Genomic DNA, 23,427 nt, shown 5'->3' with positions numbered 1-23,427 from the left:
TCATACTTGGCTGCAAACCAGAATTGGACATGGTGCGATGAGGCAGCTAAGGGACTCAATTATGAACCAGGAAGTCTCTGGCTCCCTTATCACCTCTGCCATGACATCTCTGGTGTTGGACTTAAGCAACTCACTTTCTTATGGCCTAGCAACTTCCTCCCCCATCTGCAATATGGGATAATAATACTAATGCAACTTTTAGAGGTTTCATAAGGATTGCAACAGGGTGATGTATGTGAAGCTCTTTTAACATTTGGAAGATCTTTATAAATGTTAAGAGTATGCATCATGCTAAGGTGAAACTATGTTTTCCTATTCTGATTTGCGCAAAACACAGTTTGGCTGTTAAGTGCAGACTTTGGTTTGCATAAACAAGGGAAGTTGAGCAAACATGACAGAAAAACCTAGAGTTGGTTGACCTTTCTTTTAATATGTATATATAAAAAAGGCTGGGCACACAAAACCCCCTACAGTTCACTAAGAGAACCATGCAGTGAACATACCTTGAGGCTGACATTATAACTGCTTCAGCAGAGCTACTGCACTTCCCATCTACTTTGAGGAATGCCTTGCCTTGCCTGTGCATGCTTGGAGGGCACTGCTGCATTCAGGTCCTTCATTGTCTATTTTCAGCTGGTATTTTTCACTGGTTCAATGCCCACAAACACAAGGGGTCTATCTTGCAAACAGAACAGCTTAGCATGGCAAATGAAAAATAACCGCAACACACAAGCAGTTCACAAGTGAATGGTATTCTTTGCTTTGGCAGTTTGCAAAGTGTTCTCTCTGTGTCTGCCTCTCTCTGGTTCCATGAAATTTAATTTAATTTTAAAGTAAAGTTAGAAGTACAGGCAACAAAGGAGAATACACAGCAAGATCACTGAAGAAATAACTCACTGATTACAATCCTTAGTATACAATGGATATGCTTGTGGGATGACTACAGCAAAAACAGCCTGAGGAAGAGCCTCCTTTTGGAAAGATTGGATAGGCAAGTTGTATAATGTGTGTGTGTGTGTGTGATAAGAATAATTGTCAGGAAACATATAGACATCTGGAGTTGATTAGAAACTAATCAAGAGTTCTGAGTTTCCACATAGAAAATAAACAGAAAGCATGATGCCAAAATATCTGTTTTTAAATTAGGATTCCTTGCTTGCTGTGTTTGCTGAGAAAGTCTGTACATAATCATAGCCTTCCAGATTTTCTATAATCCACAATTTTGGAAGAAATGGCAGGCAAGTCCAATACCCATCTTCTTTTTCAATTATTACAACTTCTCAGCTGCAAGTAGTCACTTGTGACAATCATCCATGCTCCTTAACTCCTGTGGAAATGACACTGCTTCTTATTTAGAGTTCAGTGCAACAAGAAGCAATGAAGAAAAGTGTTAGCAGTTCCATTCAGCTTGATATAATATGAAGAGCTGTCAACATGTATGAATGATCATGTCCAAGGCTGTGCTTTTGATCTGTCACTCTGAGTGTTTTGTCCCCTGGGGCAGCAGACAGTGGAGCAATTGCAAAACAGGAACCACAATTTATGTAGATATAATAGCCAGGTTCAGGTTGACCTCAGGGCTTATTTTATTAATTATTATTATTATTGCCCACAGTCTCTTCAATGAGAGCTCTTACTAGTATTACTGTTCCCAAGAATTATTGAGCAAGGACAGAAATGCCCATCTGAATGCCAGTATAACGTTACAAGCTATTATTGCAATTTATGGTGTACTTAAAGCCAGTGGTAGTTGAGAAACCACCATTTCCCAGTGTTCAAAGTTATTAAGAGGAACAAACTTGCCTTCTTCTCACAGCAAGGTTGCTTTTCTGCCACTAAGAACAAAGTTCAGATTCCTTCATAGCCTGGTTATATTGGGAGAGGTTTTTGGAAGGAGATACTCAGAAAGCATGACCCTAGTTTTGCCATTAACTTTGTACGGATGCTGGTGGGTGGTGCGCCAAACCTTCTCCAAAGTTACTACTCCCCTTATTGCCTTCCCCTCCATGCTACTGGGGGAATGTAGAGCAGGTGGTTCAAGGATGAAGAAGGAGGAGGAGGAGGAGGTTCTTTCCTCTACCTGGCATGCACCCAACTTCCTCTTGATCATGTTCATCAAACTGTTTCAATTCAAGAGAAGGAAGAGGCAGGGGCATAAGAGTAAGAGGAGGAGGAGGAGGAGGATGCTTTTGTGTTCCTGTTCCTGTCTCGCCTTCCTGGTGATTCTGCCAAGCCAATGCTCAGAATTGGTAGGAGCAAGAGAGGGCTGGCAAGTTACTTTGTGCCAACTAAAGGGGTTGGATTTGGCCCGTCGACCAACAGTTGCCAACCTCGAGCTGCATATAAAACAGTGTGTCTTAGCTAGGTCTGGCAGTCAGCACAGAACAGTTACCCTAAGTGGAAAGGAACTTTCTCTCTTCCCATGCCACCCTCACCGAACACATCCCTGCCTTTGTTAATTCAGAAAGGAAGGTCTGGTTCTGAATCCCAATTAGCTGTGGGCAAATACAAGTAATAATGTTTCTAATTGGGACTGTTCTTTGCTGAGGTCTCCTGGTGTGTGGCAGGCAGCAGCGAAATGATGTGAAAGCAATGCTTTTGAATATGTAGCTTGGGGGGGGGGAATGAAGACTGGCATTTTGAAGGACACATGACAATGGAGGCTATAACCACCACTGACACTACAAGTATTTTCCCAAAAGCAGGAGAACACAAAAGTCATAGGAATCAAATATTGCACAATCAATTCTTTTAAAAAGTACAGACTATTGCAACTCTGTTTCAATGCAATGCATTTGCTTCAACTTTGCTCAGATGCTATCCCCACACCGAATTGGGCGGCGGGGGGGGGGAGTGCAAAAAGCTTTTATCCACATTGTAATCAATAATATCCTAAAGGTTTGTTTGGACAACACACATAAGGAAAGCCTGAAATGTTTCTGGAAGCATGATTTAAAAGTGCCACTCAGTGACATACATTTCTCTCTAGAAAAGCATCCTTGTTTTCAAAGAAAGCATAGTATATGGAAGGGACTTCTTCAAAGACAAGTCAGGGCACAATCCACGGAGATGTTCTGCTACTCAAACTGTGCTGAAATGAATGGGAGTTTGAGCAGGATCTTTTGGCAAACTGAGCTCAAGATGTGAAAAAGATTGCTTTAAGCTCCTTCAAACCCCATGAGAGTGCTCCTGAAAATGACAGGGTTGTCAAGGGGCTCTGAAGTGCTATGATAAGTGCCAGCTCTATGGACTTGTAAAAAAACAAACAAACAAGCCAGGGTCTGTCAAGAACATTTACAGGACTATAACATTCCAAAGTCAGGAAAAAGCCTTTCCACTCAGGAACCAAGGTGCATCTGGCAACATTACAGTGGGGTGAAACAACAACAGCTGATTTTTATCAGTGTAGCCACAAACCTTACTGAAGCCACAAACTAAACTGAAAATACAATCTTGATTACTATACAACATAAAGATTTCAAATATTTGTTTTCCTTCTTATGATACCTGTGCTTCCAGGCTTTTGAAGGTAGGTTAGCACTCAGCATGAAAAGGCAACTTTGCTAAACTCAGTAGAATCATTTCACATTACTAGCTTCAATGTTACACACCAGTTATATATTTCCATGTTTTACTCCCTTACTCAGAGTACTAATCAGGCTCAAGATTCTGCTGCATTTAAAAGAGAAGCATCGGACTAAGGATTTTGAGACACAATTAATTCAATATTATTTCACTCTATAGCATAGCTGTCAACGTTTTCCTTTTTTAAGGGAAATTCCCTTATTCCAAATAGGATTCCTCGCAAGAAAAGGGAAAAGTTGACTGCTATGCTCTATAGTACAGAGCCTAGCCCTATACCAACACAACTGCACTGAAATGCCATGCCTTGAGGATTTAATGGGGACAATACGACAATAAGCAACTGACATCCAAATGTTGCAAAGAATCAGTGTTAAAAACAAAGCATCCTGTAATAACTTTATGACCGGGGACAGATGACACAAAAAAGCACAGGACGATATAAAATACTACAATATTTGGAAAGAACATGCAACAATATTAGTCCTCATGAGTCGGAAAATTAAAAGGGGGAGGGGGGAAAGCACCCACCTAAATGCACAGACTCACACGTATGGTAGGGAAGCTGAATACACTGGTTTGCAATCCCAAAGCTCCTCTTCCACAGTCAATCCTCATAACAGCAGCAATAGGATCTGAGAAGCAGACTGTACTGTTCTCTACTATACAGCCAGTAGTGGCTTAGTTAGTGTTTCTGATTTAAAGGGGGGGGGGGGGAGAGAAAGACTGAGAGGGGAGGTGGAGCAGGGAGAGAGAGCGAGAGCGCATCAGTTACCAGCTTGCTCTCAGTCATTAGCTGCTCTGACTCACTCTTCTGCCAGCAGAAGCATCTACAATTCTGTTACCCTGGTAAAGTTACAGTAGAGAAGAGAGGGAATGTGTGTGAGAGGGAGGGAGGGAGGGAGGGAAGGGGGGGTCGCAGCGTCTGACTCCAGCGTCATCCGTGCTGAGACTATAGGGATCAGTGAAACAGCTGCTTCTCCGAGACTTAACTAGCTGCTATAGGTGAGGAGAGCTTTCCCTTTTCCCTTCATTTGATCACTCTGGCATTCTTGTTTCCTCTGCAAATATTTATGTAATGCCGTCTCCCATGCCTCAGGGGAGACAGGAGTTTATTTTCTGCACCGTGCCGAGAGTGAATGCCGCAGCAGTTTGCCAGGTTCAATTTCTGACGCGCTGTTGTTCCACCAGGGTGGATAATTATCTAAAGCCTTCCTTATGCCCAGTTCTATCCAACCTGGGGGGGGGGTTTTTGGGGGGGGGGGGACGGACTGGTAGGTGAATGCAAAACCAGGGGCTGTATATTCATCAAAATGTGTTTCTGTGCGTGGATGTTTATAAGCACAATGTCACTCTCAACAATGCAAGCAGAGAAGAGTTCTGTGGAACCTTAAAGACCAGCAGAGGTGTAGTGGCATAAGGATCTGAGGATGAGAAGCCCCTAAACCATATGATTCTGGAAGTTGCTGCTTTAGTTGTTAAGTGCATTCTGGTGCGCATGAGCCCATACCTAGTGCCACTAATCACACATAATTCACACTACTAAGGCTGCATACGAACTATACCTTGAACACACATTTGAAGCACATCCCCACCCCAAAAAGGAATTCTGAGCACTGCAGTTTGTTGCTGGGAATTGCAACTCTGCCCAGAATACTCTGATGGAAAGAATAATAATAATAATAATAAATTTTATTTATATCCCGCCCTCCCCAGCCGAAGCTGGGCTCAGGGCGGCTAACAACAATAAAACAGTACAAAAGTACAGCACAAACAACACTCTAAAATCATTCACTATAAAATTAATTCAAATCAAGCCACTGGCCACCATTGGGCCAGAGTTCCACGAAGATTGCCGAGGGAGGGAGTCAGGCTGTGTCCTGGCCAAAGGCCTGGCGGAACAGCTCTGTCTTGCAGGCCCTGCGGAAAGATGTCAAGTCCTGCAGGGCCCTAGTCTCTTGTGACAGAGTGTTCCACCAGATCGGAGCCACAGCCAAAAAAGCCCTGGCTCTAGTTGAGGCCAGCCTAACTTCTCTGTGGCCTGGGACCTTCAAGATGTTTTTATTTGAAGACCGTAAGTTTCTCTGTGGGGCATACCAGGAGAGGCGGTCCCGTAGGTACGAGGGTCCTAGGCCGTATAGGGCTTTAAAGGTTAAAACCAGCACCTTCAGTTGTGCCTTATGGTGTACACACAGACATAATCTGGATCAGGGCATATATGGGTAGTATTAGCGCTTCTGTTTTGTCACTAGGTGTCATTATACCGTTGATTAATCACTACCATCAACAGCGTTAGTGGTACACCTCGTAGATGAACACAGCATTAACCTTCAGCTGTGCGTTGAGCAGAGTCTCTAATGCAGGGCTGCTTAACCTCAGGGTTGGGGAGCAAACATGCCTCTCCATGCCTTTCTAGCCCTCTAGCCTTCCCCGGTCACAACTGTCACTGCCTTTGCTTCACACCCTCCTTGAGAGTTTTCGGCTTCGATGGCTGGAATGTATGTTTGAACTTGCCTGGCTGAAATCAAGAGAGGTGTGATCATGTAGAAACCTCTGACTTCTTCATACCTGGGACGTACAACTCACTGCCCTATTTGGATTTCCAGAGCACTTGGAATCTCCAGATCTAGGGGGCAGAAAGTGTAGAGAACAGAAGTAGGTGGAGGAGACTTCTGAATGGACAAATGGGAATTAAAGGAGGCAGAAGGGGTTCACAATCCACATTAAGCCAAGCTATGGGCAGGCCCTTAGAAGTTTTGCCCTGGTGTAATATTATATTCCTGTCATTTAGAAGAACAGCTTCCATCCAGGGGTGAAAGTAGGCTTTATTTCACCTGGGTCAAAGACCCAGTTTGGCAGACACATTTGTGTACATACACACATAAGAAGGGGGGGCTGAATGTCGCCCCCCGGCGGCTTCATCTGGGGCAAAAAACCTAGCTAGCCCCCCTCCCCCCCAGTTGCTTCCACCAACACAACAATTTCAGTTTGAGTTGGTTTTTGTAGACCTGCTGATAGCTGTGAAATGGGAATTCTGCTGATTTGACCTATAAAAGTATACTATATTTTTTATTGCTACTTGCACACCTGAAATGCCTCAGTTTGTTATTGGACTTTTAAAGTATGTATTCAACATGCACAAACTTTCCCTGGGCTATATATATTCCAGGAAGCTTTGGGGTGCTAATATCTGCTCACCTTCCTACTTTGTATCTATTCTACTGGTGCATATACAACTTACAAGCTATCTCTGGGGAAGTTTTCAATATAACTTTGCAGTAGCAAATGCAGAAAACCAATAGGTCCAGTTTTATCCTGTCTTCCTTTATTTCAGTCAAATCCCCCCAAAACCTCAATAGCTATATAACAAACATTTGAATACCACATAGACTAGCCCTAACCTGCCTTTCCACATCATTCAGTGTCCCTGATGTTGCTGCATTTGAAAGAATCATTCATTTCACATGTATCTTGTTTTGCTAATTCAGTAGAAAATGCCAGAGAATGCTGCCTCTCTCCACAATTAGACAGGCATAAAAGCTTCTATTGTATTGCTACTGTGATAGTGCTACTATACCTATGAATTATTCACTCTATTGAAGTGTAATCTGCCATTGCATTAAAAATAGGTCACCCAGGATGCAGCCAAGTACAAAACACATAATAAGAACCACAAAAGCAAGGTTTGCCTTGGGCAACTGAAGGAACACCAATCTGTGTTAACTCTGGACTGTATTACATTTACATGAACACAAAGGGATTCTTCTTCACTAACATTATAAAAATGTAATATTTCAATGCTTTGCATGTATTAACTCTTCAAATAATCACATGGGTCCTTAAAAGCACCCTACCTTTGCAATCTGTGCTAACACTCAACTGTCTTGCAATTTTCGCACAGGGGTGAACATTTAGGACATGTTTGCAGATGCATTTCCCTTGGGGGCACAATATGTGATAATTCTTATGAAAATCTGGGAAATGTGCAATGGGAATAGTAATGGGAAAAGATCTCCTAACATTAACAATACAATCTATTTTTATTATGACTGACAATTTACTCATTTCTTTATAATGTACCCTATATCCACTCCTAATGGCAATTCTCATAATATTAAAAAAATGCATCTTGCATTCAAGTTACATAAATTACAGTGCAATAAAACACACACAAAGGAAGTGCAGACACACCAAACCAGGAGCGGAGAATCTTGTGCCCTCCAGCTGTTCATCATTATCATCATCATTTTATTTGTATGCCCCCTTTCCATAGCTAAAACAATGCTCAAGGCGGCTTATAACATGACAAGAATTACATAATTACCAACATAACAAAAGTCATAAACAATAAATAAAACACATCAAAAAGTACACAACCAAATAAAAATCAGTTTCCACATAAATCATAAAATCTAAAACTAAGAATACAGCATTAATATCAATCACAATTTAAAATGACATAGATAACAAATAAAAGCAACTCAAAAAGAAAAAGAAAACAAAAACAAAAACGGAGCCTTCTGCCCAGCAGTAGCAGCAGCAGCAGCAGCAGCAGCACTCCTTTATGGAGCCTGTCAGGCCCCGGCCCAAGCCAGGTGGAGAGAAGCAGGGCAGGACTCTTCAGGCTCCCAGCAGGTCAAAACGCACCCTTCTGCTCCAGCTAGCATGGACATGGGTCAGGGATGATAGAAATAGTCCAGCAACATTTGGAGGGCACCAGATTAGGGAAGTCTACTGTAGAACTTTGAGGTAGACTGAGGTGTGCTAGCATATCTGGGAGAAAGAAGTCCTGTCGTTTATTTGCTAGTTTTCTAGCTGCTGTAGGGAGTTCTGAACGACCTTTCAGAAATATGCTTCCCACCTGTCCAGTGGCATAGCAAGGGGGGCACAGTGGCAGCTGCTCCAGGCACAAAAATTGTTAGGGGTGCAAAATTTCAACAGCCGGCGCTGCCTCAGTACAGCTGTGTGCTTCCATTGCTGGTGTTATGTACTGAGTTGAATAGGATCCAAACTGCAGCAGTCTGATTGGTCCTAGAACAATAGGATTCAGAATGCAGCAGTCTGATTGGTCCTAGATCAATGCAGCAGTATGATTGGTTGGCAGGAACTACCCAATCATGCTCCAGATAGACGTGAATCCACAACCTGATTGGCTTACAGTAGAATTCTGGAATTAGCCAATCATGTGCAGCCCATTGTGTAAATAATGTATATAAAGCAGATACTTTGAGGGGACTTTCATTCATTCCTCCTCACCACTATGAGCTGAATAAAGAGCATGAAATCACTTTGCGACTCTGAGTATATTTCAGCTGGGCTCTGTTGAAAATGGCTGCTCCATGCAAACCAGGAAGTGACCTCTCTAGGCAGCAGAACACTGGCTGTACAGTGGAATCTCGTGTTATGTACCGTCCTCCTTGCAAACGCTTTGGGTTATGAGCTCCGCTAACCTGGAAGTAGATGCTCCCAGTTGTGAACTTTGCTCTGGGATGTGAGCGGAAGTCGCGCAGCAGCAGCAGGAGGCCCATTAGCAAAAGTGTGCCTCATGTTACGAGCAGTTTCGGCTTAAGAACGGACCTCTGGAATGAATTAAGTTTGTAACCGGAGGTACTACTGTACCTGTTACGCTACTGTACCTGTCCAGGGTTCTCCTTCTTTAGTCTATCCTTTTGCTCTTCTTAAAGGGCCTTGGCTCACCAATAGTAACAACTGTAAGAGGCAGGCATTGACCCATTTGGGAGGCTACAATCCCTGGCATGCAGATTTCTAGAAGCAGCTGCCAACTCTGCTTTGGGCACACTCCTGCCATGTTCGCCACCAAAATGTCACATCTGAAATACGTTTCCAGTTCTGACTTCTCTCACAAACTGTCAACCACACCAAGAGACATTTCTAGTCATTCTTGCATACTATTTCCCTCAACTCCACCCCCCATTTCTATGGCAGAAGTAAGGAGCTCACAAGTGGGCTTGATAGAACTGTACATTCCAATTTCTCAAAATGCTTAGCAACCAGAACTGGCTGTGCAGCTTTTCTGCATGTTGTGTGTGAGAGAGAGAGTGCGTGAATTCTGTGTTCTCTAATTAATACGCCTAAAAAGCATCTGGAAACCTGTTATGTTTTATTGCAACAGTAAAAAGAGAGAACTGCAAAGATTAGCAATGCAAATGCAATAATGGGATCTAATGCTAGAGGTACTATAGGTGGCAAGTATATGACTCACTCAGCATAGCCACTGAAGCTGATGGACTTATCATTCTTCCTTCTTTCTTTGTAAGAAGTAGAGAAAAGTAGAGACTTGTGGGCAGGACATAAATGTTTCTTATCTGAGTCAACCAGAGTTGTGTATATTACAACCACCTAAGTCAGTGGTGGCGAACCTTGGCACTCCAGATGTTTTGGAACTACAAGTCCCATCATCCCTAGCTAGCAGGAACAGTGGTCAGGGATGGTGGGAGTTGTAGTTCCAAAACATCTGGAGTGCCAAGGTTTGCCAACACTGACCTAGGTGAACATGATGCATAATATGTATAATATGTATATGAATTCAGACACAGAGATCTTGGTTTAAAATGAATTATGGTTAGTTCAACAAGTGAGTTCCCTAACCCATAGTTTGAGGTTGTGTTGCTATGAAATTGACCATAGTTTGTTTAAAACCAGAGTGTCTGGTCAGCGCTGCATTTTTTCATGGCAAAATTCCAGGGACCACATCCACTGTTGAGAGGGGCTTGATACAATGGGTGTGACTCATTGGCTACTGTACAAAGGGAAATTTCAACCAGACAAGTCAGAGGTTTCTACATACACTAGCCGCCTTCTCCACCCAGGCAAGCAGGAGATGCATTACCACATTGAAGGACACACTCCAGCAAGTCAAAAGCTGTGGTCCTTCCCATGTTTTACAGACGCTGCACAAAAAAGTTTTGGGGATTAACCTCTTAATAATTTTAAAGAGACAAATTGCAATGTATAAAATTAACAAAGCTTTGCATACATTGGCATTCTTTAACCTACCTATCAGAAAACAGATTTTCTATTTATTATTTAAAAAATAGCCAATACAGAGTGAGAAATAATTCATTTTATTTATCATCATTGCATTGATGGATATATCCAGTTTTCTAACTTATGACCCACAAATGCTATTATCGGCATTTGAAGTGATTAGGGATAAGTAGTTGCTATGCTAATCATCAGCTTGTGCTTTTTTTATTAAGCTTGCCTCTCCTGCTTTGTGGTAAGTGCGAGGAATGGGAAGGGACAAAGAGAGAGAAGAGGGAAAGAAACACTATGGATACTGAGAAAAGAGGGAGAGATCTACTCCACTGGATGCAAGCTCAAAATTCTCAGTAATTTTAATTGGCCCAGACTGTGCCCATTACACTGACCATGTTCCACAAAAAGAGAGTTGTCTGTGTACAAATTAAGTACATGTCCAATCCGCATAATTCATTTCAGACAAAAATTCTAGACCCTTTTGAATCCAGCAGTCTATAATTCTGTACTAAAGCAGTGCAACCTTTGCAATTAGAAAAGCCAACACATGTCAAATAGCTTGTGCTGATTGGACAGGCACTATATTTGTGTACCGCGGGACGCGGGTGGCGCTGTGGGTTAAACCACAGAGCCTAGGACTTGCAGATCAGAAGGTCAGCGGTTCGAATCCCCACGATGGGGTGAGCTCCCATTCCTCGGTCCTTGCTCCTGCCAACCTAGCAGTTTGAAAGCACCTCAAAGTGCAAGTAGATAAATAGGTACCACTCCGGCGGGAAGGTAAACTGTGTTTCCGTGCACTGCTCTGGTTCGCCAGAAGCGGCTTAGTCATGCTGGCCACATGACCTGGAAGCTGTATGCTGGCTCCCTCGGCCAATAAAGTGAGATGAGTGCTGCAACCCCAGAATCGGCCACGACTGGACCTAATGGTCAGGGGTCCCTTTACCTTTATATTTGTGTACCTTATTCAGTTCACTTTATTTTTTTTATTTTTTGTGAAAGATGTTTTTCTAATTTTAGGGTGGGAGGCCAGGATGAGATAATTGATGCTGGGCGTCTAGTACAGGGACTGCACCAAGGATTTGTAAAGAGGGACACAGAGAAGAGCTTAGCAGTGCCACCCCATACTTTGTGGAAGTTATATAAAATGAGGCCATGCCATTTTTCCCTGGGTAAACTGGTATGCATGAAGGATATTTTTCCCCCCTGCACATGTCTGGGAATGCTAGTGTGTGGGTGGATAAATCGGGGTTGGAGACAAAAAACAGTTTTTGCAGACTGTTAAAGGTGATATGAAATACGCTCATGGTGTGCACACTCATTCCAATGTCATGTCTGTTTAACAGGCTTTGCAGGGTTTTGTAGTGCTTCAAATATTTGCAGAGACTGTTTAATCAGAGTGTGCAATGGGGTAAGTATGCACAAAAAGGCAATGACTGCCTCAACCATACTGTCCTCAGCAGTCTTAAAAGCAACTCCTGCCTGGGTATCCCAAAGTCATAAATAAACTTGGCCTACCACTAAAAATAAATGTATTAATACATCTTTCGCAAGTAATGATGAAAGGACGAGTTCTCTTGGCATTGCACGCATTATCTTACCAATGCCAAGATGTCTGAGTTATCAGCAACTATTCTGTGAAGAACCACTGTGAATTACATAATTATCAATGTCTGGGCTATTCTGAATTTCATTTTCTTCTGACCTCACAGTTTACAGTACCCCCTCCATGAGTAAACAGGAATGCCAGCAGGATTTCCTTGGGCCTAGCATGCAATATATATGTGCCTCGGTGCCTGGGTGCACCCACCCCCAGCAATCTATTTGCAAAAACTGCTACATATATTAATATAGCCTAGCCAACCTCACAGGGCTGTTACAAAGATAGAAAGGGTTATGTAGACAACCCTGGTAACAAAAGCAAGGTACAAACATATAGTGTCATTCATCTGAAGAAAAGTCAACATTCACAAAAGCAGGACATCTTTGCTTTAACTGCAACATTTCATAGTCCTGATAGTTTACAGCAAAATGCCAAAACAAAACAAAAAGCTTGCAAAGCACCGGAGATCTAAAAAAATACTACAATGCATTCCATCCTTTCTACCTGTGGTCTTGTGTGTGTAACTCAGGATAGCACTTTGTGGCTCTAATGAAGTGGATTGTAGTTTGCAACAGCTTATGCTGAAAGAAAGTGGTTAAGACTCTTTGCTTTGTGTTTTGTGTTTTGCTGCAAGAGATCAACGTTGTTACACTTCTCAATCCTTGCACAGTTTCCCTCAGCTGAGTCAACATTATAACTTATTGAGGCTTCTCACCAACAACACAACAATTTTGTTCAAGGAGACAAAAGAAAAAAGAAAAATCATGTGATGCTTTTTCACCATGCCATCTCCACCAATAACATCTCTACAATTTGGATTCCCTTATGTGGCAGAAAGGAATCTAATTAATATAAGAAAGCTTTTTTAGTTGTTGAGCTAATGCACATACACATAACCATTTGCTTGTTAGTATATCCAACAGATAATACAATTATAACGTAGGGTGCTGGGTAAGATGATTATGGTAGGCTTTCTAGAAATTAAATTAATAAATAATGCAATTTCTTTAGATTTTCATTTTTGTAACTCCACTCAGGCCATGTTTTCATAGCCATGGAAAAAGGGGGGAGGGCGCGTGAAAGTGGCTAAAGAGTAAAATTGGATTTATTCTGTGGCCGACTTATGCTAAATCCGCTCACTTCTTGGGATTTTAAAGCAAATACTATTAAATAAAAATATTATGGGGAAATGTGGTACAAAGAATTGAGACAAGTGAGGATCTCGAAACACACTTTAGCTGAAACCCTCAAAAAGGTGTCAACATGTGACAATATGATGGGCACACATGATGGGCATATGGCTCCACATGCAGGGTATTATAAGATGAGTAAGATTGGCATGCAATGATTTTGAAGCTGCCACAAGATCTGCATAAACCTAGAACCAATGAAAAGAAAATGGGTGTCCCCATTAAATATTTGGTAATCTTGTGGCAACCCCCTAATTGCTGCATCCTTATCTTAGCTTAAACTACCAGTCTATGCAGTTCCCATAGCAGAAGGGTGAGGAAATGTTTCTGTACTCCTATTGCTATCACTAATCCCATGTAACAAGACATTTTGCACTGAATGTTCCTATTACGTGATGTCATGGAATCTAATGTTGAAGGGGGAAGGGCTGTGGTGGAGGAGAGAGTTGCAAAAGGACTTCGCTAGAATTCAACACAGAACTGAACTAGTTGCACAAGCAAGCAATGGTGCAACTATATATTGCTACAGTTTAGGTAAGTGTGCGTTGTATTTTAAGTTTTCTCCAATAAGACTCCCCACTATGCTCAGATATTGGGAGATGATACTCCCTGGATTCATTTTCCCTTGTAAGTTACATGTGGTAGATGTTTTTTAATGAATGTGCTTCCATTTCTGACATTTACAATGCCAGGTGGAAGGCGCCAAGACCAACAGCTTCTCTTATGCGGTAAATAGCAATTGTCAAACATATGGAGGAACATTTATAAGAACTATTTGCCGTGTGAAATTGAAGAGGTATGATAAGCTAGCAATGACTTTACCACGCTGAAAGTGAATACGTGGAATTTGGGACTCAGATACTCAGCAGGTGATGGGCAAATGCTAGGAACAAAGAAATCAACTTTTTCATTTAGAGCATCCTCTTCTTGTTGTGCCTCTCCCTTTTCTCCTTTCCTCTCATGTTTCATTGGCACTGTTCCTTCCCTTTCCCTCCAACATTCATAATGCACCCATTAAACAACCTTGCAGATATCCAACACCCTTTCTCATCCACAACAAATTCAGGCACTGAATAGTGTTGGGGGTGCAACATTAAGTGTTGGGCGCTCCCTGTAAATGGCTTGGGTCCAGGACACCTCCAGGAATGAGCTCATCTGTCCTTTTAAAGTATGCTCTAGAGCAGCGGTTCTCAACCTGTGGGTCCCCAGATGTTGTTGGACTACAACTCCCATCATCCCTGAGCTCTGACCTTGCTAGCTAGGGGTGATGGGAGTTGTAGTTCAACAACACCTGGGGACCCACAGGTTGAGAAAGGCTGCTCTAGAGGCTCTCCTTCAAACATCTCATCAGTGGCAGATACAAAATGGATTAGGATTCAAGAGATGGCTTCTTCTGTGGCCATGTTTGCAGATCTAGGATTAGATCTGAGGCTCCTCCAGGAAACATGCCCCTTGCTTCCCTCCTGGCAGACCCCACCCAGTGTGCTTTCCCTGTGGTACCACCTCTCAAAGCACCTCCTTAGTGGGGCCTCTAGATTGCAGGGGGGCGGTGGCAGGCAGTAGCAGGAACAAGCAGAAAGGACATGCTGCTGCATGCACTGTGCCTGACACTTCTCCTTTCAGTGTCAGTTGCCTTGACAGGAAAAATGTCATGCCAGGCTGTACAGGCATTCAGTAAGCTAGCCAGGAGAGCCCAGTATGGTTCCCCTCTGGGGAAATAGCTTCTAGGTTGTTGTTTTTGTTATGTCCCCATTATGTCCCCCTGCAATGCAGGAATCTGAGCTAGATCACACATGACAGGTGGCCATCCAAGCTCTGCTTTAAAAACCTCCAAGGAAGGAGAGTCCAGCACCTCTCGTGGACGTCTGTTCCACTGTTGAACAGCTCTTATCGTCAGAAAGTTCTTCCTGACATTTAGTTGGAATCTATCATCAATTACTGGTATTGTTATAGATTTGGAACTAAAACCCCCCAACAAATTTGTATCAGATGAGATGCTACTGATGAACAGTACCAAGGGCTGTGGCTTAAAGCATTAAACAAAATGAAAACACCCAAACAACCTTGGCGTTATCAGCATCACACTGATAAATACGGACTTGATGCCTTAATTACCTTAAATGAAGTAATCAAAAGGCAATAATTAGTGCCTAAGGTATGACTTGTTGGTGAATGGTTAGAATAGAATGTCCCAGCAATATCAGGCCAGTGGGAGCTGCTTGGAAGGAAAAAACCATTCCAAGGGTGTGTGGTGCCAGCACACAAAAAGCCACTGACATTATATATATAAATGTCAAGGGCCTGGTTCATACACTCCCTAGGGCCTTTGTGAGGTGAAGGAACAATGCAGTCTATCCCCTCTACCCAACCCAAACGTTATGAGTCAGGGTCTCCATGTGAAGGTCTGATCACATGAAAGCTCAGTCCCCCCCCCTTTTTTTGTGGGAAATAAATTATGTGAGCAGCATTCAGTCCAGACAATCCATTAATCTCCATGATGGAAGGGAGGAGGTTTATCATTCTCCCCCCCAACGCAAAGACATCAAGTATAACAATGCATGAACCCGGGCAACGTTTGGGAAGACATCTATTAAAGACTAAATAAAATTGTGTTCGTGTAAGGCTTCTCTCAAGGGACAGTGCTGTTTTTCAGCAAGTGTTAAGCTAGGAGGCATAAAGGGCTTTGCACACTTCTTAACTCTGTGGGAAGGCTGTGGAAGAGGAGTTCTATCAAATCAATGGTGGGAGACACATATAAGAGAAACACCATCTTCCCCAAGCTGCAGATTTCTCTCAAGGGGCTGATGTACAGCAGGAACTTTTAAAAAAACAACACTGCTATGAGAAGTAAATTCTATAGGAAATTTCAGTTGCCTTGGTGATGAACCAGAGAGAATTATCCTTTCTTTCCACCAGGGCTCAGGGAGTTCCATGTACATTCATGTTCCCTTGGAGTAGGAGATAAACCAAAGAGGATAGGCAAAATAAATGAGCTGTGAAAGCTTTCATGAGAAGTTGCTCTCAGTCTCCCAACAAGTAGAATACCTTGGAGACTGGGAAGCTACAGAATCATTACCAAAGAATACATGGTAACATTCCAATGTTTTTTTGAGGAATGGAAGATGACTGACTTGCCTTTTTAAAATGAAAAAAGAAAAAATATATGAAGGCGTGTCTGTTAAAATATAACAGTGCTTCCCACAAAATGCGTAGAATTTGCAATATTTATTGCATATGTTTATTTTGAAGCAGTATCATTATTAAAGGAAATCATTATGAAAGGAAAATGCAAAATTTCAAAGAGGATATTTCCAAAAATTGCTTGTTGATGGCATTATTGTTGGGGTAGGGGAGAGGTTCAGGATCCAAGTTTGAGGGTGGGCTGTACTGAAGAAGTGATCTATTAATAATCAGGTTTGAGTACAAAATCAGAATCCTTTCCATGCTCTGCAAAATCAGAATAAAGTCTCCATTGCATAGTCTGTTCTGTTCTTATAATACTAGCCAAGCTTAAATATATTTAAACTATGGAAAGTTTCAGTACGAAAACTATAGCTTAAGCTGAAATTCTAAACACCCTTAAAAGGGTAAAGGTAAAGGGACCCCTGACCATTACGTCCATTCCCTTACTAGGGAGTAAATCCTACTGAACATAGTGGGACTTACTTCTGAATATAGCAATCATAGGATTGTGTTTTAAGACAGAAAAAACATGGTCAAAGGCAGTGTGTTGCTGGAAACCGCAGGAGGTGAGAGTGCTTTTGTGCTTCGATCTTGCTTGCAAGTGTCCCACGGGCATCTGGGTGGCCACTGTGAGAACAGGATGAGTAGCCTCTTTATGTTCTTAAAAAAGTCACCATAAACTTCAGTTGAAAGGTATTGTCAGTTTCAGCAACTAATTTTGCCAAAGGAAAACCTTTGAGAAAGGTTTGTGCGGTAATAAAGTTGGCATTAGCCACCTACCGGCAACAGCCTCACAGGCATGAACATTTGGGTGGTATGAGGTTGGGTGGTGGTGGCAAAAGCTGAGGTGCTCTCAAAAGGCAGTGTTGCTTGGCCTCCTTGCTTACCAGTATGGGTTTGAAAGGGACATGAGATACAAACACAATCCCATTGCATTTTCTCCTTTGCAAAGGAAATCGTTTGCACATTTCCCCCTCCTACTCCGCTTGCTTAAAAAATTAGTAGGGAAACTGGAGGCTAGATAAAGTTGCTCTGCGGGGAGAGAGCTGGCCTGTGAACCGCTAGCTGATCATTTCTGGTCTCGAGGATTAGAAGAGACAGGCAGCCATTACTGGGTCATGCAATGTGCCTGACGAACCCTTAAGGGGGGAAAGTTGTATATATACACACACATTCATAAATTATGTATGGCTTTGTGGTTACTTACGAGGGGGAAGCCCATTTAATTTTCTCTCTCTCTCTAATCTATTTGTGCATTTCAGTGTTTCTCTTTGAATCTACAAGTTTGGAATTTTAAAGAAGTGTTTTGTAGATTTTAAAGAGGTCATCTCTGTTTTCTTAAACCCTTATGGAATGTTAATGGCCTTCCTGAACAACACTATATGTTCATGTTTTATCCCTCCAGTGCTCACATTATGTATTCCATCTGTCTGTCCTTTCACTTATTCAAAGCAAAAGGTACCCTTTCAATGTACTGTCTTGATAGCAGTGCTACCTGCACCTTTTCTATCTAAGAAAGATGTATTAACCTATATATATATATATATATATATATATATATATATATATATATATAATGCTTCCTGAGCTTCAAAGATGGAGTTTCTAACATGCATTGGCAGCAGCTGTGGGAGGGGGAGGCAGAATGCAACTTATAAATTTTTAAACCATACCATCCAAATTCTATGCAATTACAATTCTGGAAGGAACATCTCAATAGAAGGCAAAGCAAGATTGTGGCTGCATGACCCAATAAGCAAATCAGCTCTAGGCAATGAATTACCTGTGGGGATTAGAAACAGGGTCCCAAGGCCTCTGGAACACTGCCCCACAGGAACGCACAGGTGCCCAACTTCTGGCATTCAGAAGTGGTTGAAACGTTCCCTGTTCAAAAGGCTTTTACAGCACAATCCTAATCATGTCTATTCAGAAGAAAGGCACACCGAATTCAATGGGGCTTACTCCCAGGTGAATGGGAAGCAATGGGTATTTTTCCCTGGCTATGGATATTAACTGTTCACCAGAATTAAAGATTTAATTGCAGTAGTTATTCAAATCAATATGTGATTCTTGGCATTTCTCAGTTCTGTAGTTCCTAGCCACACGTAATTCTTCTCTCTGTTCATTTTGGCCTTTTGTCTCTTTGCCTCAGGTCTTCTTCTCTTCCTGTCATTGCCCTGAACCTTCTTCCCAGCATTCCTTTCCTCGCTTCTTATTTCTTTTACTGTCTGCCTCTCCCTGGCTATCTCTCCCAAGCAGCAAAACCAAAGGCAAACAATGTCGCTCAGAATCAGAAGAGGTAAGCCCAATGCCACCAAAGGCTTTTCTATGGCAGGCAGGCCGTGCAGCAAGTTACCGTTGCTACCACAATATCCACCTTCTGTATAACATTTTTTAAAAAATAAATAAATAAAAGTGTTTAGGGGTTATATGCACGTACATGGGGATTTGTAAGTCTTTACTGCAAAGGGCAAATAGAAAGTTGATCTGAATTAATTTAAAGGAGAATGATGCAATTAATATTCAATAAAGTAAACACAAATAAATGAGAAGGATCTCAGAGATTCTTGGTGGCAAGTTTCAGGCTCACTATTTGCTCAAACATCTTTGAAGTGAGATATCTCGAGTGCTGTGGAATGTTTGAGAAACTCTGTGTCATCTTAGCAGAAACAGCTGAAAAATGGGTCATGTAGCATAAGAGCATCCAAGCAAGTTACTCAGCTGGAAAATGGAAAGAATGGGAACAATTAAGGCCCTAAAGGCAAGCATAGGCATGGTGTTGGGTAGCTGTCTCATGGACATTGCAATAAATTAGGGGCTAATATTAATTCATCTCTTATGTCTTGAGAGAGATCTAATAACCCCCGTTTTACCTGGGTATAAGCCCTGTTGAATTCAATACAGCTTACTAGATATGATTAGTATGGCACTGTAAAGTATGTGCTTTGAAGAGCCATTCCATTTTTTAGGCTATGAGATTAACCGCACCCAATGGACCAGAATGTGGTCTAAACCTCCCTTTAAATCCATATCAGTGAAAATAAAAGAATGCACTCTTAAACTCACTTACAGGTGGTACCTAACACCATGGAAACTAACGCTAATATGCCCAGGAACCTCATCAAAATGCTGGAGAAGATGCACCTCCACAGGCACATACCTCCACATGTGGTGGGAATGTCCTTAAATCCAACACATCTGGACATCAATCATACAAAAAATATGCAAAAGAACTAAGCAAGTATTAGAAGTCATCCTAGAACTGGCCCTACTAAACATCTTCAAAGATAATCTATGGTGCTTTTTAATCATAATTTATTTTTCTTTGTAATTGGCCAATGACTCTCCAAGTCAGGCTCACTGGAGGTTTTTAAGAAAGAGGTTGGATGGCCATCTGTCATGATTCTTTAGCTGTGATTCCTGCATTGCAGGGGGTTGGAATAGACAACCCTTGTGATCCCTCTCAACTCTATGATTCATTGTGCCAGCACTGGTTCACATGACACAGTAAACCAAACTATGGCATACTGGGACTGCACAAATCTGCTGACTTCTGGGGAGGTCTTAACTGATTGTCTCCTCCCTGGTCCTTTTTAGTACCATATTGAGCTCAGCAAAGGTTTGGATTAGTGTGTCATCCAAACCTGGACTCATAGTTAAGTTCTCTCACCACCAACCATGAACAGTAGCAAAGAACAAACCTTGGCTACGGCTTGTGTTTAGTGAAGACAGACCTTAACCACAAATCCCAGTTCGGATGGCATGCTAAGCCAAACCTTATCTCAGCATGGCAGCAAAGGGACTGGGAGGAGCAGTGAATTCCACTCCACTTGCTGTGCAAACCAAGCCAATGTGAAATCATGGAAAAAATCTTAGCCACAGCAGAACCTCCCATCAATATATAAAAAAAGGGTAACAGGCTTATGCTTTCAAGAAATATACGGAAAGGTACATTGACTTTGCTAAATGCATTGGCACACATGTGGAGGTTTATCTGACCTGGAGATATTGAAATTATCTTATAAAGAATGACAGCAGGTGGAGAAGTACAGAAGTGTTCACCATGTTTCGCTTTAGAAATCAAACAGCGCCTCTTTCAATAGATGCTCTTTCTCTCCAGCGACTTCACTCTGCCAGAATGCTATGGTGATAAAGGCAATACAAACAAAACAACCTTGGAGCAGTTTACCACCTGCAGCTTATTCAGGGCCTGCCCCAAATCATTTAGTTTGTGTAGGTGTTTTCACTTCTGATCTTACAATTACTCTGTTTGAAACCAGAAGTGAGTGGACGCTGCTGACAGGCAAAGCAATTCAGAGTAGGAAAGAAACCTGTCCTACCCAGCCAGTGGCGTAGCGTGGGGGGTGCCAGGGGTGCCGGCCGCACCGGGCGCAACATCTGGGGGGGGCGCGAGTCCAGAGGGCCCAGCCGCGTCGTGCCCTCGGCCCGCCCCTATTGTCAGAGCGGCCGGCCAGCCTCCGCCTGCTCCTACCTTGCCCACCCGAGGACTGCGGCAGCGCCCGCCCCCGTGGCCACCTACCCCCGCCTCGCCCATTGGCTCGCCTCCCTCGGCCCCGCCTCTCTCCGATGGCCGCGGGGGTGTCCTGCTCGGCGCCGGCGCCTTTTTTCAGGAGGTAGGGAGGCTGGACGGGGAGGTGGGGTCGGAAGCGGGCAGAGAAGGAGGGGAGCTCGTAGCCAAAAGGGCTGCACCGGCCGGCAAAGGGCCGGGGAAAGTTTGGAGAGGAGAAACGCACCGTCATGATTTCCCGGTGGAAGCAGCAGGATTAGGGATGGCGAAGCGTAATTACGCACGAATTTCGCTGGGTGAGAGCTTCGGGGATTGATCGGCGGAAATGGGAATCAATTGGAATATGAGAAAGAGAGAGAGAGAGGGACCATCATTCATAGGCATAGATTTGTAGGGTTAGGGGGCGCAAATCCACGGGTTAGGGGGCGCAAATTACTTGCCTTGCCCCGGGTTAGGAGGCGCAAATTACTTGCCTTGCCCCGGGTGCTGACAACCCACGCTACGCCGCTGTACCCAGCTAGGTAAGGGGATTGTTTTTGTCAGCTACTTTGAGTATCTCTAGCTGTCATACACACAGACTTAAAGTGGGAATGGGGACGTGTGAAATCACCAGCTGTTCAAAAGGAAGGAGAACCAAGTTGTTTGTATAAACTGAATTCTTATGGATTATGCATACATGATTAATCAGGATAAAGATGCACAGAGATCCTTGGCAAGAATAAAATACGTAAGAACCCAGTAACTAAAGGCATATGCTCCCTTCTGCTTCATTGCAAACAGATACACCTGTTGTGGTAGGGTAGCAGTAAGTGACTCAGTTTCACCACCTGTTGAGAGATGTTAATGTGCTGTTTTAAAGATTTGGTGCACTGCAGAGTTCTATTCAGCCTCCACTTTTTATTGTCATGAAACTGTTGTATCCACAGCTATGCTTGCCCATCATCAACAGCCATTCCAGTTGCCTCCAAGCTCCATCAGCTCAAGACCACCTAACTTTCAAATTAGAAAGCATCATACAATGAAAAGAAATTGGATGGATTCTTTGGTATCTACTGCCATGCTGAATGTACTGTCCACTAGTGAATGAATCAATACTCCTGTGCAAATCTACCACACCAAAAATGTCATACCAAACAATGAAATATTTCTGAACAGCCGATGAGACCGACACTAAATTTGCTTCTAATGACCCTTCACTATCTCGGGCTCCAAAATTTATGCTATTTCAGCAAGTTGTACACACACACACAGGCTTCTGAGCCCCAATGTGGCATTCTGGAAAAATTAAGATGGCATTGGCTGCACTTTTCTTACAAGTCTCAGGCAGCCCACTACCATTATTTATTTAGTTGCTCAAAATATTTTTTACCCAAAGGTTCCAACAACAGAATGCACAATTATGAAAACAGATAAAACCATTGTAATTATAAAACAAGCAAAACTGTTCCAAATGTTCCAAACAGAATAAAATATAAATTCAGCAAGAGATATGGGTCCCACAAAACATGTACCCCACCCAGCCTAGCTCCCTACCATGCTGTTATCAGGATATCATGCGTGGTGGGCCCAGAGGGTCTCTTACATTTATGTAGCAAAATCCTGGTATTCCAGGTACACTGTAAAATAGGTCAATTTTATTAGCTCCCTAATATAGACTGGAGACTGAAAGCTGAGGAAAGGTTTGTGGCCAAGCTGAGATTTCAACTGGGAACTGCAGCTTGTAGCACATGAGCTAAACCACCCAAAAGTTCATTGAACTTCGTGCTATAGTTCTATGCAGATCCTAACATTATACAACACAAGAAAAGCTGTGACAGGATAGCAAAAACAATGATAGACAGATAAATCATTCTCTATTGCTTTCACAGTTTTATAATCTGGCTGAAAATGGCTCTCAGGCAATTGTAATACTCTTCGCTTCTGGAGATGTGGAGACAACTGCTTAAGCCATCCATTGAGATCTACAACTGCTTAAGCCATCCAAGCTGCACTGAAGTTGATTTTTACATGCATACTAAAAATTACATCAGTAGGAGTTGCAAATGTTTATGCACATGTGTAAGGGCAACCACTTTAGTGACATGAGACCTGCAACTATAGATTTAGTGTTATAGTTTTCTATAGCTTTTCTATGCATATTTGGTAGGGAGTAAATCCTAACTCTACTTGTGAGTAAACGTGCATCAGACTAGGGCTGCAGGACTAGCTTAAAGCCTACTGCCCTCTTTTGCGGTAAGCTTTCTCTGTAACTAATATGAATCTCATTCATTATATCACACCCACAATGCCTTTTTATTTAACAGGAGAAAGGCATCCCTTTGTGGTGTGTTTTCATCCCTGCAGCT

At 42.6% G+C, this 23,427-nt stretch overlaps 1 protein-coding gene and 1 long non-coding RNA gene across 8 annotated transcripts in view; one reads left to right on the top strand and one right to left on the bottom strand.

Moving 5' to 3' along the window:
- The window catches only part of RIPOR2 (RHO family interacting cell polarization regulator 2), a 99,616-nt gene that overhangs the window by 48,400 nt on the left and 27,789 nt on the right, over window positions 1-23,427 (bottom strand). Inside the window, exon 1 of one of the 7 annotated variants that reach the window (XM_053396741.1) lies at window positions 4,114-4,421. The exons of 5 other annotated variants lie outside the window; for them this stretch is intronic. The gene's annotated coding sequence lies outside the window, so the exon portion shown is untranslated. Of the gene's footprint in view, window positions 1-4,113; window positions 4,422-23,427 lie in introns of those variants that run through there. One more of the 7 variants, XM_053396742.1, reaches the window with a different exon arrangement.
- Window positions 4,481-22,974, top strand: LOC128417719 (uncharacterized). The gene is made up of 3 exons (XR_008331529.1): window positions 4,481-4,587; window positions 18,707-18,853; window positions 22,009-22,974. It is a non-coding gene; the product is annotated as an uncharacterized LOC128417719 (long non-coding RNA).

Source organism: Podarcis raffonei, chromosome 7, assembly GCF_027172205.1.
Source record: "Podarcis raffonei isolate rPodRaf1 chromosome 7, rPodRaf1.pri, whole genome shotgun sequence".
Lineage (NCBI taxonomy): Eukaryota > Metazoa > Chordata > Lepidosauria > Squamata > Lacertidae > Podarcis > Podarcis raffonei.
The sequence above is the reverse complement of the archived record's forward strand: the minus strand, read 5'-3'. Positions and strand labels throughout refer to the sequence as shown.